At 36.4% G+C, this 15,418-nt stretch overlaps 1 long non-coding RNA gene across 1 annotated transcript; it reads right to left on the reverse strand.

Annotated features, from left to right (window-relative positions):
* Positions 1-4,784: 4,784 nt before the first annotated feature.
* Positions 4,785-7,260, reverse strand: LOC115434687 (uncharacterized). The gene is made up of 3 exons (XR_003937578.1): positions 7,105-7,260; positions 6,376-6,380; positions 4,785-4,795 (listed from the first exon to the last, which is right to left on the reverse strand). It is a non-coding gene; the product is annotated as an uncharacterized LOC115434687 (long non-coding RNA).
* Positions 7,261-15,418: the final 8,158 nt, after the last annotated feature.

Here is a 15,418-nt window from a genome sequence, read left to right on the forward strand (position 1 = left end):
TTTCTGTCCTTTTGAAGTCTCTGTTGTGAGTATTATTTTGAGGTGATTCATATTTGCACTGGGTGGTGAGAGAGAGAGAGTAACTGCTTTTATATTGTTTTATAAATTGATATTGTTTCATTTTTAGGGCAAAGTGATCGTGCTGCAGTATCAGTCCTACTCCACAAAGATCACACCAGAGAGTGTAACATGTCTGTGAAGGATAGTGCCACAGAAATAAATCCTAAAACCAGGAAATTAGTTAGCATTTTTACACTTCAGTTTCCCTCATCTCAAAGTCGACAGGTCTTTGTGGCAGATACTTCAGGGCAAAAACAGGGCTGACAAGCCACTCCAGGACCCACAAAACTGAAGTCAAGGTCATCATTAAGACTGATGGATGAACAACAGTGTCTTTGTAGATCCGATCCACAATGCACATGTGTAAATGATAAGTTGAGGCAGAATATTGTTAAAATTGCACTTATTTTTCTCAAGAAATTTCAGTTTTTTCAGGTTCTTTACTTCTTTTTTGTTTGGATAGTTTATAAAAGTATTTTCACAATTGAATTGGGTTTTTTTGTACTAAAACAAAGACAAAAATTTTGAGGTGTCATTATTTATAAGTTATTATGCAGTTATTTTACTGGACTGACCCACTTGAGATGAAATTGGGCTGAACGTGGCATCTGAAAGTAAATGAGTTTGAGAGCCCTGATCTAGGGTATAACGGTCCACACAGTTCACGGGCTGGTTCAGTATGATTCAGTGGTGTCACCGTTTGGTATGTTTTCGGTGCAGCCAAACAGAAATGTCCTTGACTTTATTATTTACATTTAAAAAATGTAATTTGGCCTCCTTTTTTCTTTTGTCGTTTCTATTGCCCACCTGAGCTCTCTGAGCTCTTTTAGTCTGATAAATACATGAATTAACATCTGTGTTTAATGCTACAATCATATAAACACAAGCTGAACAGCCATCACTAACGTACCTCTCTGTCGTTCTGGCCAAATTGGTGCGCTGGCATTTACTACACACTGCTGCTTTGGGATAATGTTCAGTGCTGTCAGCTGCTGAACGAGAAGCTGTCACCCAAAGTGGGTTTCATTTCCTGGTTCAGGATGCGTGTGTGCTCTAGGTCCGACTCCTGACATGAGTCGTTCACCATGCAGCAGCTCATACTAGGTTAGCCACTAAGGAAAGTCTGTAGCCTTGCAGTGGTTCGTTCTTCAGTTCGGAATGTTTTTATCCACCACTCTCACCATCGGCCTCATAATTTACAACAAAACTGACACTGATGTGGCACCAAACACCAGATCTGTAGGTTATCAGAGGATCTTGTTCTGGCCTGGTAATAGTGTTACTAACTATCTTGCGGCTAGCTGGCAGTAGCTTAGCAAAGCTACATCCCAGTGTGTCTTACTGGAGTAACATGGTATAGTGTTTTGGTTGTGGTTTGGCAGGTTGAGTGCAGTGAGAACTTCATTTTAAATACACTTTGAGCTATATATTTTGTTTTCCATATATTATAAGATTTGTTTAATGTAACATTTGGTTTGTAATGTGTACCAGACTGAAAGCTATGTACCAAACAGTTCAATACAAATACGTGTATCGTTACACCCCTGATATAAACATCCCTGCTGCATCTCAGAGCAGGCTAGTTTAAAATTTTTACTTTACTGTGGCTGTGTTAATTCATTTATTTTGCACATTTTCAGTTGTTTTTATGTCCATCTATTCATATGAGTTTCACTTACGCCTCTTGCCAGATGAGATTGTGTTCAGTGACACTGAAGCCAGTGCAAGCGAATCTGATGACTGCAGCACGGCAGTCACAGCAACAGAATGTGGAACTGTGGAGCCTATGGATACTGACGCTACAATCAAAGAGCAAGTTCATAACATGGAAGATTTTGGTAAGCTACCTCACATTATATTTGTTTCTGTCAATAAAATTTGTTATTTTCCGTGCAAAAAAAATACTCTTGTCAAATTATCTGTTCAGCAGGGTCTGTATTGTCAGTGTCATCTACAGTAACTGAGACTGCTCCTCCCTCTGAAGGTAAGCCAAGTTGACTATAAAGCAAAAAGTGAATTGTGAAATTTTTTGTGAAAATTAAACGCCGTATCGTTGTCATGGGCAGGGAAATTAGCTATAGAGATCAAAACAAATTTTTTTTTTCCAGGCTGTGAACATTTTTATTTCTGTTGTAAAGTGGGGCATTTTAGCATTGGCTATTATGGGGTTTGTTCTCTTTTGGAGAAGGGCTGAAGTGTCATTCAAGGAATTTCAGTTTTTGGTATTTGTGCGTTGTCTTCACTTTGCTTCAGTTTGGTTCACTACTACAGATAGATCACGACCACAGGTTTGACACACATCACTATACACTAACTTTTTTTCTTTTTATACGAATCAGGCATTCTGAGTTCATCTTGTTTATCTTGCTGGTGTTGTAACTTTCAAGCCTGGGTGTTGCAGTTACTTATCAGTGTCCCAGGTTCAGACCAGTGTTGGTGAACCCAGGACAGATAAGAGCAGTGATGCACAAAACTCTCAAGCTTAAATTTCCTTGTCTATGAATAAGCAATGATAATTAATGTGATGCATATCAGTAATTTAGCACTACTACTACTGTGTTATTGGAGATTTTTGATGTAATGCAAAAAAAAAAAAAAACCTGTCTAGTTGTCAGAATCACATCAAGTGAGCAATCAGTTGGAAACCTTAACTGAATTATTGTTTCCTCAAGGAGACAATTTCTTGTCAGCCTTAGCAATAGTTTAACTTAAGTTTATTGACTCAAACTAACACAATTTTTTTTGGTTTGTGTGTTATTTATTTTTCTATTTTGCATATCTTCTAGGACAAGATGCTTGTGAAGACCAGCATAGAAGAGTGCCAAAGAAAGTGTGGTTGAAGGCTGAGGTTGCTGCAGTATTGCGACATTTCAGAGATCACATTCAAAAAGGAAAACTGGCCACCAAAAATGAATGTAGTCAATGCAAGCTGGTAGAAGGCCCTGTGCTAGCACAAAGAACAGTGCAAAATATTAGGGACTTTGTTAGAAACTGAGGAATAGCTGCAAAGGGGCAGTCAGAGAAAAAAAAGCTTTAAATTCGCTGTCAGCCTTTTGTGTTATTTTTAACACTTGGAGATAGATTAGTCCAAACCAACTGTATGGAGCCATTTGAAGTTGTTATTTTGTTTTGTCATGTTACGAAGTCTTATGTTTGTATAGCAGAATGCTGCTCGGTTTTGCTGTGAAGCAGCAGAAATGTAAAGTCATCCGTAAATACTGGAGGTAATAAAATGTTTGAGTTAAAAGGAATTAAAAAGGCCCTTGTGTTTTTTTTTTTTGCTGTATTAGGCTGTTGGTCAGTGTCACCACTGCATTTTACTGATGTTTTAGATCTATATAGTACATAAATAAATATAAATGTCCTGTTCCTTTAATGCATGGTGCCGTCAGGTCAGTGTGTTTTTATATGTTAATAAAGGGTGATTTAAAAATGACATCATTGTCCCTTTAAAGTCCTGATAATGTTTGTCAGGTTATTGTGTGTTTATGTTAATGAGGGGTGATTGACAAATGACATCATTGTCCCTTTAAAGTCCTGATAGGGTTTTTTTTAGTCCGTGTAAACCACATATTTGTCAAAAAGAGAAATGTCTGCCTAAACCACAATAAAGTTAGGGTGGTGTGTATCGAGTTCTGTAGGGTGTATCTGAAAGCTAAAGTGACCTAAATTTTTTTCAGAATTTTTAAAGTGTTTCAATGCAACTCCTATAGCTCTAGGACCCTGGGAAAGGGTAGTCCACCTAAACCACCACCGGGCCTATTTGGAGAAATTGTCTGGCTAAACCACATAAACCTGTATATGTGTGTGTGTGTGTGTGCTTTACTCTTTAAAACCTGACGTGTCATCGCTGACACACCGTACGTATCTACAGTTTGGATGGCTGTAACTCTTTCACTGTTTGTGCAATTTGGAAAAATTCCAACAGTGTCTGAAACCTGAGGTGTTGCAGTTTATAGGCTGTATTGGGTCGTTATGGTAATTTCACTCACATCTGTACCAGGAGCTACAGAAGAAGCAGAATTATAACATGCAGTAAATTGTAAATGACTGCTAGATTTTGAAAGTTCTACGTGCTCGGGAAAAATGGGCAAAATTACTCAGCATATTTTCTACCCTTTTTATAGCCAAAATAAGAAAAAATAAGAAAAAAAAAAGTCCAGACAGATGATTTTAGGCATAGGGTTTAAAGGGTTAATATCTGGACATGTTAACCCTTTATAGGGCACTCACTGAAACACTCTGAAATTCTAAATTTCAACCTCACTGTGTTATTGGACATCGTCATCTACCTCCTCATTGTTTGGCGTGACAACAGTCTCCCTTCTCTTGCCATAAAACGTTCAAGCAGCACTTGCTAAAAAGTAAACACGCAATAAAACAACTGTTTTAAGGTCATAAACTGACTAAAATCACTCATATTCACTATTTACAGCTTCAAAATGTCTATAAAATCTCTCTGAATCACTGTATAATGTTATAAAAACCAACATGCTACTTGACCCCAGTGAGGCATGATGGGATGGGATATTTAATGTTTGCAGAAATGATCAAAAATAGTCACATGCGCAATATAGGGTTAAAGGTTGGACAGAGACATAATGTCAGTGTGTGACGTATAGGTTTTAGCCGTCCAGGATCAGGCTACATGCAGTTTTTCATTGTGAAAGCAGATGAAGGATGTGGCTTTAACCTCTGTACAGCTTTGAATGGAGAAGTAAACATGTATGTTTATCTGCACTGCACACAAAGTAACATCATTATCTGCACTGTTACTTACAAATCTTTCTCGATTTGAGCTCAGTCTCAGACAGATGCACGGCTGTGTGGAAAACAGAATGAGGGGTCTTAGTTTAAAACAGCAGCTGTGGAAATGTTTGGGTTGGCTGAGGTGATGCAAACAGCGTGACTGTCTCTAGACACTCAGCAGATGTGCACAGAAACACACACAGAGGCGTTCATCTACAGTGTCTGCACAGTTAATGCTATAGCGTGTCTGTGTCGGAGCCATAAATGCTGTCATCGCAGGGTCCTTGAACTCCAAGCAGCACAGGATGAGTCATACCTGGGTACTTTGTTTTGTCACAGTAAAAGGCTGTGCAGAGTGTCTTTATGTCTGTGACTGTGGAATAATGGCCGGATGGGTTGACTGTCCTTCATATGGAGGAGTCATGCTCAAGTCTCTCTCCTTCTTCAGTGTCCAAGAGCAAAAATATAATCAATACTTTGTACCTGACCTGGCATTTACCAAGTCAGAAGGTTAAAAGGTTAAAAAAAAAGTTTTATTTGTCAGCCTGGATCAATAAAGTTTCCCATTGTTATGACAGATTCAGATGTAGAATGTATTATTAATCCCAGAGGAAACTGTGTATTACAGTTGCTCCACACCAAGGTCATAATAGTTTAGGATTTTTCATTATAGTTTAGTTTTATTTACTTTTGACTTTTTTTCTCTAATTCAGTTAGTTTTAATTAGTTTTTAGAGCAGGTTTACTAGTTTTTATTAGTTTTCTTTTTTTTTCCTAAATGCTTAGTTTTAGTATTAACTTTAGTTTTGTCGTATCTTTTCTCTTCTTCTCCGTTGTATTCAAATAAATCCCAGACAGGACTCTGCTGCTTTCTCCCAACTTTAGTCTCCATGTTTCCAGGTAGAGTGGGGACCAGAAAACGACTGGAAACCACAAGTGACAGACCGTCAAGTGTCGTATGGTGCCGCTAGCTAAAATTGCTCAAGTGAAATAAATCACTTTTGTATTAATCCGACATAGACAAAGATGAAAACGAAGCGAATTTTATCTGTAATTTTTATCTGTTTTAGTTAGTTGTTGTTTTTTTTCATTTAATAATAGTTTTTATTTATTTCAGTTAACGAAAATGTTTTTTCAATTATAGTTTTCGTCATTTCTTTAGTTTTTGTTAACGATAATAACCTTGCTCCACACACATACACACATACACACACACACACACACACACACACATATATACAGGGTGTCCCATAAGTCTCCATACATAGGAAAAATAAACGTTTCTTGACATAAACCATTTTTATTTATATAATATGCTCTATATGACTGCCATTTTGTCGGGAACACATTTCAATGCGTGTCCCCCACTGCTGAAGAACTATAAAGAAGAAATATAAAGAAATACATGTTAGAACCATATATGTATGGAATGTATTATGTCTCCTATGTATGGAGACTTATGGGACACCCTGTATAAAGCTCTAAATATATAGACATCTGAATATACATATTAAAACACTCTATTAAAACAGAATTACAATAAGCTTTTGTACTACATGTACCAGACAAATACTATTGATATTGTTATGACCCAGGGTCATAATTTGTATGTATTCTGATGTCGTGTTGTATTTCCCCCCCAGTCCTATAGGGGTGCTGTATGTTTCTTTTGCTGCTGATTGGTGGTGCCAGATGAACCAGCATTTAAAAACAGTCCTGGATGCAGAAGCTCTCTCTCTCTCTCTCTCTCTCTCTCTCTCTCTCTCTCTCTCTCTCTCTCTCTCTCTCTAACCCTAACCCTAACCCTAACCCTCTCTCTCTCTCTCTCTCTCTCTCTCTCTCTCTCTCTAACCCTAACCCTAACCCTAACCCTAACCCTCTCTCTCTCTCTCTCTCTCTCTCTCTCTCTCTCTCTCTCTCTCTCTCTCTCTCTCTGCCAGCTCCAAACAGAAATCCTGTGTGTTTCGTTTTGGTCGCCAACGGACAATATTAGGCTGAGGAAGAGCAAAGGTCTGTTGCTCCATATATGATATATATTGTTGTTAAGAATATTACTAATGTTGTCACTTTATCACTTTTATCTTCTCTCTCTCTCTCTCTCTCTCTCTCTCTCTCTCTCTCTCTCTCTCTCTCTCTCTCTCTCTCTCTCTCTCTCTCTCTCTCTCTCTCTCTCTCTCTCTCTCTCTCTCTCTCTCTGCCAGCTCCAAACAGAGATCCTGTGTGTTTCGTTTTGGTCGCCAACAGTGATGTTGTACATTTGTGTGTGTAATAGTTTGTACATTGTAAATCGTTGTACATAGTTGTTTAGTAAAACAGTCCTAATTTTCGGGTAGGGGAGGGTGGCTCTTTTCTCTTCACATTTTTATCCTGTTTTTGGTTTATGGAGTTTAAGCTAGTTATTGTATTTTATTTCCTGAATTTAGTTTTGGGTGATAAGAAATTTAGTTTGTCTGTGAAGACTTTTTCCTTTTTGTTTGTTGTTTTAGCTGAGCCCTCCCCGACCCCTTTGAGTTGTTTAAAAATAAATAAATTGGACTGTAGTTCTGATGCTGTGATTGGGAATTGGAAGAGGACAAAGAGAGCACATTATGTACGTCTTGGTTAACCCCTAGGCCGGGACGTAAGAATATAAGAAGTGAAAGAAATAAACATCAATAAGTGTGCATTTAACAAAACTGAACATATTTTACTTGCCCATTCAAGGGTTTTCATTATGTAAAAATAAATTGTTCTGGATAAGATTCATCCAAGGCAAAATGTCTCTAAATCTCTCCCTGAAAACAAGTTACTCATGAAATAATGCCCCTCTATGCGAACATTCATTCATTTTCTGAACCCGCTTTATCCTCACTAGGGTCACGGGGGTCGCTTGGAGCCTATCCCAGCTACATAGGGGCGAAGGCGGGGTACACCCTGGACAAGTCACCAGTTCATCGCAGGGCTGAACATATAGAGACAAACAATCACTCTCACATTCACACCTATGGGCAATTTAGATTAACCAATTAACCTATCAGTGCATGTCTGTGGATGGTGGGAGGAAGCCGGAGTACCCGGAGAGAACCCACGCAGACACGGGGAGAACATGCAAACTCCACACAGAAAGGTCCCACCCCCCGTCGACTGGTGTTGGAATCGAACCCAGGACCTTCTTGCTGTGAGGCACCAGTGCTAACCACTGCACCACCGTGTCACCCACTCTATGCGAACATTATCTGTGTAATTTTGTTAATGAAATCTAAGGTGTGATGGGTTTTAAAAGTCTGTCACTGAATAACCTTAGCTAAACTAAAGCCAATGAGAGAAACAGTTTTTACCGTTTCTTTAGTAATGTTGGCATTTGTAACACACATTACATGTACATTCTGTTCATCACTGCACTTAGAAGGATTTGTACCAATTCAGACATTCATGATTTCATCAGTCATCAGGTGTAAATATTACTTTAATTTTTTTTTTTATTATTACAATTACAAACCAAGCACACAATAAATGCAAATTAAAAAATCATGTATAAAACAAATAACATGAAAATACACCACACATAGGAGTCAGCAGCAGCAGGTCAAACAAAATCAGAAATAAAAATCAACTCGGGAACAATTTGTTACCTTTGGGTCATTATAAACAAACAAACAAAAAAAAAAAAACAAGAAAACAAAAAAACAAAAGTTAATATGTTGTGCTTTATATGAAGATTTTCCACAAACTGCCGGGTCTGAGATTCATGTTTTGCTAAGTCTTTTCATCACTACAAACCACACCCAAAGGAGAAAGCACCATATGAGTACAGTACATTTAATAAAGCATTAACATGAACAAGGTGTTATCCCCACTTTATGTGAAGAAACTGCAACAACCATTGTTAACTGTTAATAAATGCATAAGCACCTTCTAATGTATGTGTTAGCCTTAAATTAAGCAACAAAAAAGCCCAATAAAATGTGAGGACAGTGATTTAACAGGTAAGTTACTTAATATAATGTGTAGTAATGCTATTATGCAATCAACAAAAGACAAACTAAAGTTACATAATAATCAATCATCACACTGAAACATGAGCATATCACTCCAAAAATGACATCAGTACATGATGTAGATGTTAAGTATTCCTGTTGGCATTAAAAAAAAAAGAAGAAAAAAAACAACATGGTAAATGCTACGAAAAGGGCCAAAAGAAGAAAAAGAAACAAAAATAAACATAGCATTTCCTTTAGGTTTGAAAAAGGACAAGTTGCTGATCTAGTAAATTTGACATGGGAGCAGAGGGGTGGAAATAGGTCTTTGCAGGGTGGAATGGGAGCATAGTACATTGGGATCTATATACAGTATAGGATTCAACAAAAGATCCACACAAATACTTTTAAACTAATTATTGTTATCTCATGCCCCGTATCAACACACTACCCGAGTGTTCTTAATGCACAACAGGATCAAAACAGTGCTCAAACAAAAAACTGTGCAACTCTTTAAAAAACAGAAAAAGAAAAAGACAGAGCAAAATGAAAACAGTCCACAAGTAAATGTTCTGCTTTGTAACAAAAAAAAAAAAAAAAACACAAACAAAACACAAACCCTAGTAGCCTGCAGGATGTAGTGGGGTAGAAATATAAAACCCTTTTTACATCACTTATGGCCAATTCATTATTTGGTTCAGTGATTTGAAGAGCTTGTGGATGTAGTGGTGGTTGGTTTTTACAAGTGCAGCTCTACAGTTGGGGGGTGGGTAGCTGCCCCTCGCCAATAAATCCCCCTGAACAGGTCACTAACACTGGAGTCATGTATGTTAGTTTCATATTGAGATCAAGCTGTGAGGAAAATTAACACCACAGGGCCTTCCACCAAAGCATCAGAAAATGACAAGGTGGAATGAGAACCATTAAGAAACAACTTTTATGATCAAAGTCACAAAGTGATACAAACTAGAAACACTGTTGTTGTTTTCATCACTGGACACAGCTCTGAATGAAAAGAATGGAGTCTGATGCTGAAATCACTGTGTTTCTTCTACACGGTTGAGTTTGATTATGAGTCTTATGAAGGTGTAAAGTTATTATGTCGACTAAAATTTGCTCAGAGGTCTTGTTTATGTCTTTGTGCATAAGAAATCAATATAAGTGAATCCCCAAAGGAACTTTGTGTTGGTAAATGCAAGTTATGCAAATTTACAGGATTTCAGTTCTGTTGCAACATGTTGATGGTCATATGAACTATGTTTTCAGCTCAAAAATGTCCAATTTCTTCACAATTAATGTTATATTTTCATGTCACAAATGGCCAAGTTATATTTTAACTGAATTTACCTGAAAAACAAACATTCTATAGATTCTCCAATTTTTCTTACAAGATTCTATACTACATATCACATGTTTTATTTTTACAGGTTGCAATATGGAGTATGGTGCTGATCCATCCTGTTTATGTTACGCCAATACATACATTAAGAATGTCACACGTCACTTTTTAAATCAACAGTTTTCTAATAATAAGTATTTTTATAAAGAAATAACAATTCTATATTGTTATTTCCTCTTTAGTATGATGATAAACTATACAATAAATAATTCTGATCCTAGTTTTTACACAGGGATCCTTTCTGGAAACGGTGACATGGCTGCCGAGCATCAGTATGATGGGATCCATAACAACCATGTCACATCCGTCCACTGCCACATTTTGTGTTTTTGTGTCAGCTGTTATTGTTTTAGATCCACAATACTAACATTTATGAATAAGAGGATAATTAGCAATGGCAAAGTTTATTACCAGTAAAGTACTGGTACTGACCAGAGCATCATGGGTAATGTCACGTCCGTCCACCAGCAAAAGTTTTCACATACACATGCTATTCAAAATCCAATATTTCTGAAAATATAGCTTCCACTGTCAAATAATATCAGTAGTCTGTGCACAAATGTATTAGCATTATTTCAACACAGTTCTATGCATTTCTTACAACTTTTTTTTTGACAAAAATGGCCACTCATTTGACCCCCCTAAGTAAATTTTAGCCGATGTGATGTGATTGTCTTTAATAAGTTCACTGTTTGTTGATCCACGGTTCAGACAAAAATGTAACAGTTATGACTTTCCAAACAGACCTTCAGTTCAGCAATTGACGACACAAACCATACAGAAAATTATTTATTTTCACTTTCACACACATTTACCCATAAAGACCTAGTGCTACTTATGGGGTAGTTCCCAAATGAATTTCTCTCTCTATTTAACCTTTCTTAAGTGACTGATCACCATTTATTATTATATTATCCTCTGTATTTTGCATTTTTTCAGTGAAAATCAGGTATTTTTCAATATTTCATTCATCGGTCATGTAGATGTTCATTAAGGCTCAGATTAAAGTTGAGGTTTATATTCAAAGAAACAGAGAAAACTGAAGAAAAACTGACTTTTTCAGTAAAATCTATCATTAATTGAACATAAAACTAGTGTGTCCATCCACTGTCATTGATGCAACTCCATGGGTTTTACTGGTGAATCAATGTTGTAGAAGATGACAGTGTCTTCACGTTCACTACAGAGCCTCTGAACGTCCAAATGGGTCATATCTGATGACCATGAAAAGATGACAAACTGCATTTTACACCAATTATTTACATGTATTGATAGGAGCAGTGGATCAACAGGTATTAAACCAGGGGTCTCAAACATGTGGCCCAGGGGCCAAATGCAGCCCGCTGAAAGGTTCCAATCCAGCCTGTGGGATGATTTTGTCAAGTGCAAAAATTCCACAGTCTTGAATTGAATTAAGCAAAAAAAAAAATAGCTTGAATTAAGGAAAAAATCTTGAATTAAGCCAAAAAAAATCCTCAACTAAGTAAAAAAAATCTTAAATTAAGCCCAAAAAAATCTCAAATTTAGCAAAAAAAATCTTGAATTAAGCAAGAAAAATCTTGAATTAACAACTTAATTTTTTTTTCTTTGTTTTTGTGCAAAAAATAACATTAAATTATAAAAATATTTATATTTACAAACTATCCTGTAACAATAAAATGTGAATAACCTGAACAAATATGAACAACCTGAAATGTCTAAAGAAAATTAAGCACAATTTTAAGCATTTTCTGCCTGTTATTAAGTATTTAGTGTCTTTGTAGATCCGATCCATAATGCACATGTAGAAATGATAAGTTGAGGAATAATATTGTTAAAATTGCACTTATTTTTCTTAAGAAATTTCTTTTTTTTTTTTCAGGTTATTCACATAATTTATAAAAGTAAGTATGCTCATAATTTCATGGTGTGTTTTTTTGCACTAAAGCAAAGACAAAAATTTTTAGTTGTCATTATTTATACGTTATTATATTATTATTCTGCTGGTCTGGTCCACTTCAGATCAAATTGGGCTGAATCTGGCCCCTGAAAGAAAATGAGTTTGAGACCCCTGTATTAAACAGTTTAGATCAGTAGATGATTTTGTTCAGTGGTGGATGTTTGGGTCTTTATGGGTTAATTTCTCCCTGTGATTAATAAAATATTCTGTTTCTGATTCTGATTTATAAACACACTGATCACTGGCAAACTTTCTTATAGGATGAAGTTGTATCTTTTAACCTTTAGCCTTTGTTTTATTAGGATCCTAAGAGCACCGGTTGTACGTTTTAGGAGAGGTTGAGCAGGAAAATCTCCCGATAGAGGTGAGGAGGGGCTGCGAGACATCTGAGGAGGTAATGTGAGAGGTAGAGTGCAGGCCAGAGGAGGTAGAGATAACAGAGGAGAGGGCACGCTGCACTAATGTGGGGAGACAGGACCCACCAAGGGAGCATCTGTTTTTAGAGACTCTCAACTCTGCCCTCCATCCCTCCTCTTCCTCCTTACTCCCTCCTCCTCCTCTCATTTTTGGGTTTGCATCAACGGTGTGTTCTAAACATCAGAAAGTAAAGACCAGGAGCTTCTCCCCATGGAGCTGGATAACAGGCAGAGTGGCTGCAGTTATTTTCTCCACAGCCCAGGGTCAGTCAAGGCTCCACTACACTAAAAAAAAATATATATATAGGAGTGTTATTACAGCGCAGGCCTGAGAAATAATTCAGAGCATGTGTGCGGGTCATTATTACATAAGAGATTAGCATTTGTAAAGGACGGAGGAGGGTTGGCTCAATGTGAAAACAAGGATTGGAAAGAAATGAAAGGTTTTCATTTTCTGCTCTCGTTCATTTCTGTTTTTTCTATTTGAAGAGGAAATGTGGAGATGATTTGAGGTCAATCAGCCTCAATCACACTACAGCGATTCGGGGATTATTTTAGATTGCCTTCATTTGTGGTCGACGGATTTGACCATTTGAACTCTGGAAAAAAATGTCCTCTCTGGTTTTGGTTTCAGTCTCTCACCAGAATCCTTGCGTTTCCTCTAATTCCTCCAGCGCAAAGATTCTCAAAGCTCTTTCAGCTCATAAAGATCAGTTTAATGTCTCCTCTGCACCCAGATATAGAACATATGTCCTGAGATACCACTATGTCTGCGTTATAACGGACTCTTCCACCTTCCATGTTCAATTAAGTTTAGTTTTATGTGTCGCCTGGATGAATCAGAGAACCACATTATAGAAGCTCTGGTTAACCCTCTGAAAAGCTGCTATCGTTTTACCTCTAAACTGACATGGCATTGTTGCAATAGTTTGTATATTTCATAATGTGCTTAATTTTTTTTTTTTTTTATCTCCTTTTTATTCTTTTTTATTCTTTTTTATCCTTTTTATTTTATTTATTTTGTATGTTGTGTGCTTGTGGTTTATGGACCTGTGTCTGCAACAAAGCTTATTATAAATTAACCCTTCAGAGTTCACACACAGAAATACTCTGAAATTCAACATTTCAACCTTAGTGAGTTATTGGAGGACATAACAAAACTTTATTACTTTTGAGAAATTTTTTGAAACTTTTATTCTTATGTAAAAAAAAAAAAAAAATCAAGGTCAATGAAGTTACCAGATTTGGTTCCTTACCCGTAAGTGGCAAAGTAAGTAAATATAGAAAGGAAAAACACTTGTAAGGTGAAAGGAACATGTATTTTAGAACATTAGAACTTCACTTTTAGAACAATACAACAACATAATGCTGATTCAGACACCAGTCGACTTTTCAAAATGTCTATAAAATCTCTCTGAATCACTTTATAGTACAGTGGTTCCCAACCTTTTTTGCCTTGTGACCCCATTTTAACATCACAAATTTCTGGCGACCCCAGACATTCAAAATGGAGACTTTTTTTTTTTCTAAAATTAGTTTGTTTTTGATCATGTAATAGTTTGCTGTACTATGTTGCAAATAAACGCTGATTTTAGATGACATTTAGGCTATATAATGTATATTATGACAGACGGAGGCAGAAAAGCCAGGTGTAGATTACTGCACAAAGTGAGAATTTGATTTTCCTTGGTCAGGATATGTACAGTCAGTCCAGCTTGGATTTACAAGGCTGACAATTAATACTGAACAAACAATAACTCAAACTATGAATTATGAAAGAGCTGCAGCATCTGAGACTGACCACAATGAACATTTGACAGATAAACAGAACCACAGCGCTTCAGTTTCAGCTTCACAGTTTGTCATGTCTTTTATGGATTAGGATTGTCTCTCTCTACTCAACATGTATTTTTTTATTTTTATTTATTTTTATTAGTAAGTTTTTATTTTTATTTCTATCAGTTACTAGAAATTTCAGACGACCCCATTTGAATTCCTTTTTTTTTTTTTTTTATGTCTTTGTCTTTTGGCTTTGACACTGTTTTTCATCTTAGCTTATTTTCCATTTGTTGAGTCTTTTACATGTTTCCTCTACATTTCACATGGCTTTATGTCACTCTTCTTCTATTTTTAACCCATAAAGACCTAGCGCTACTTTTGTATCACTTCCCCATTGATTTTTTCCCCCTCTATTTAACCTTTCTTAAGTGATGTATCACCATTTATTATAATGTCATCCCCTGCGTTTTGCTTCTTCTTCTTCTTTTTTTTTTTTTTTAAGTGTAAATCATGTATTTTCTTATATTCAATTCACAGATCATATATGTGTTCATAAAAGGTCAAAGTTGAAGGTTATTATATCAGGGTCCCGATCCCAAGGTTGAAAAACACTGATTTAACCCATAAAAGGCCCAGTGCTACTTTTGTGACAGTTCCAAAATGTTTTTTCCTCTATATTTAACTTTTCTTAAGTGATTTATTACCGTTTATCATGCCATTATCCTCTGTATTTTGTGTTTTTTAGGTGAACATCAGATATTTTACTATATTCAATTTACAGATCATGTGGATGTTCATAAAAGCTCAGATTAAAGTTGATGGTTATTATATCAAGAACCGAGAAAAGTGAAGAAAAAGTGACTTTTTCATCAACTGAACATAAAAACAAGTGTCTCCATCCACTGTCATTGATCCAACTCCATGGGTTTTACTGGTGAATCAATGTTGTAGAAGATGACAGTGTTTCCATGTTCACTACGGAGCCTCTGAACGTCCAAATGGGTCATATCTGATGACCATGAAAGATGACAAACTGTATTTTACACCAATTATTTCCATGTATTAATAGGATTAGTAGATCAACAGGTATTAAACAGTTTCAGCAGATGCTTATAGTCACC

The sequence above is a fragment of the Sphaeramia orbicularis genome, chromosome 15 (assembly GCF_902148855.1).
Source record: "Sphaeramia orbicularis chromosome 15, fSphaOr1.1, whole genome shotgun sequence".
NCBI lineage: Eukaryota > Metazoa > Chordata > Actinopteri > Kurtiformes > Apogonidae > Sphaeramia > Sphaeramia orbicularis.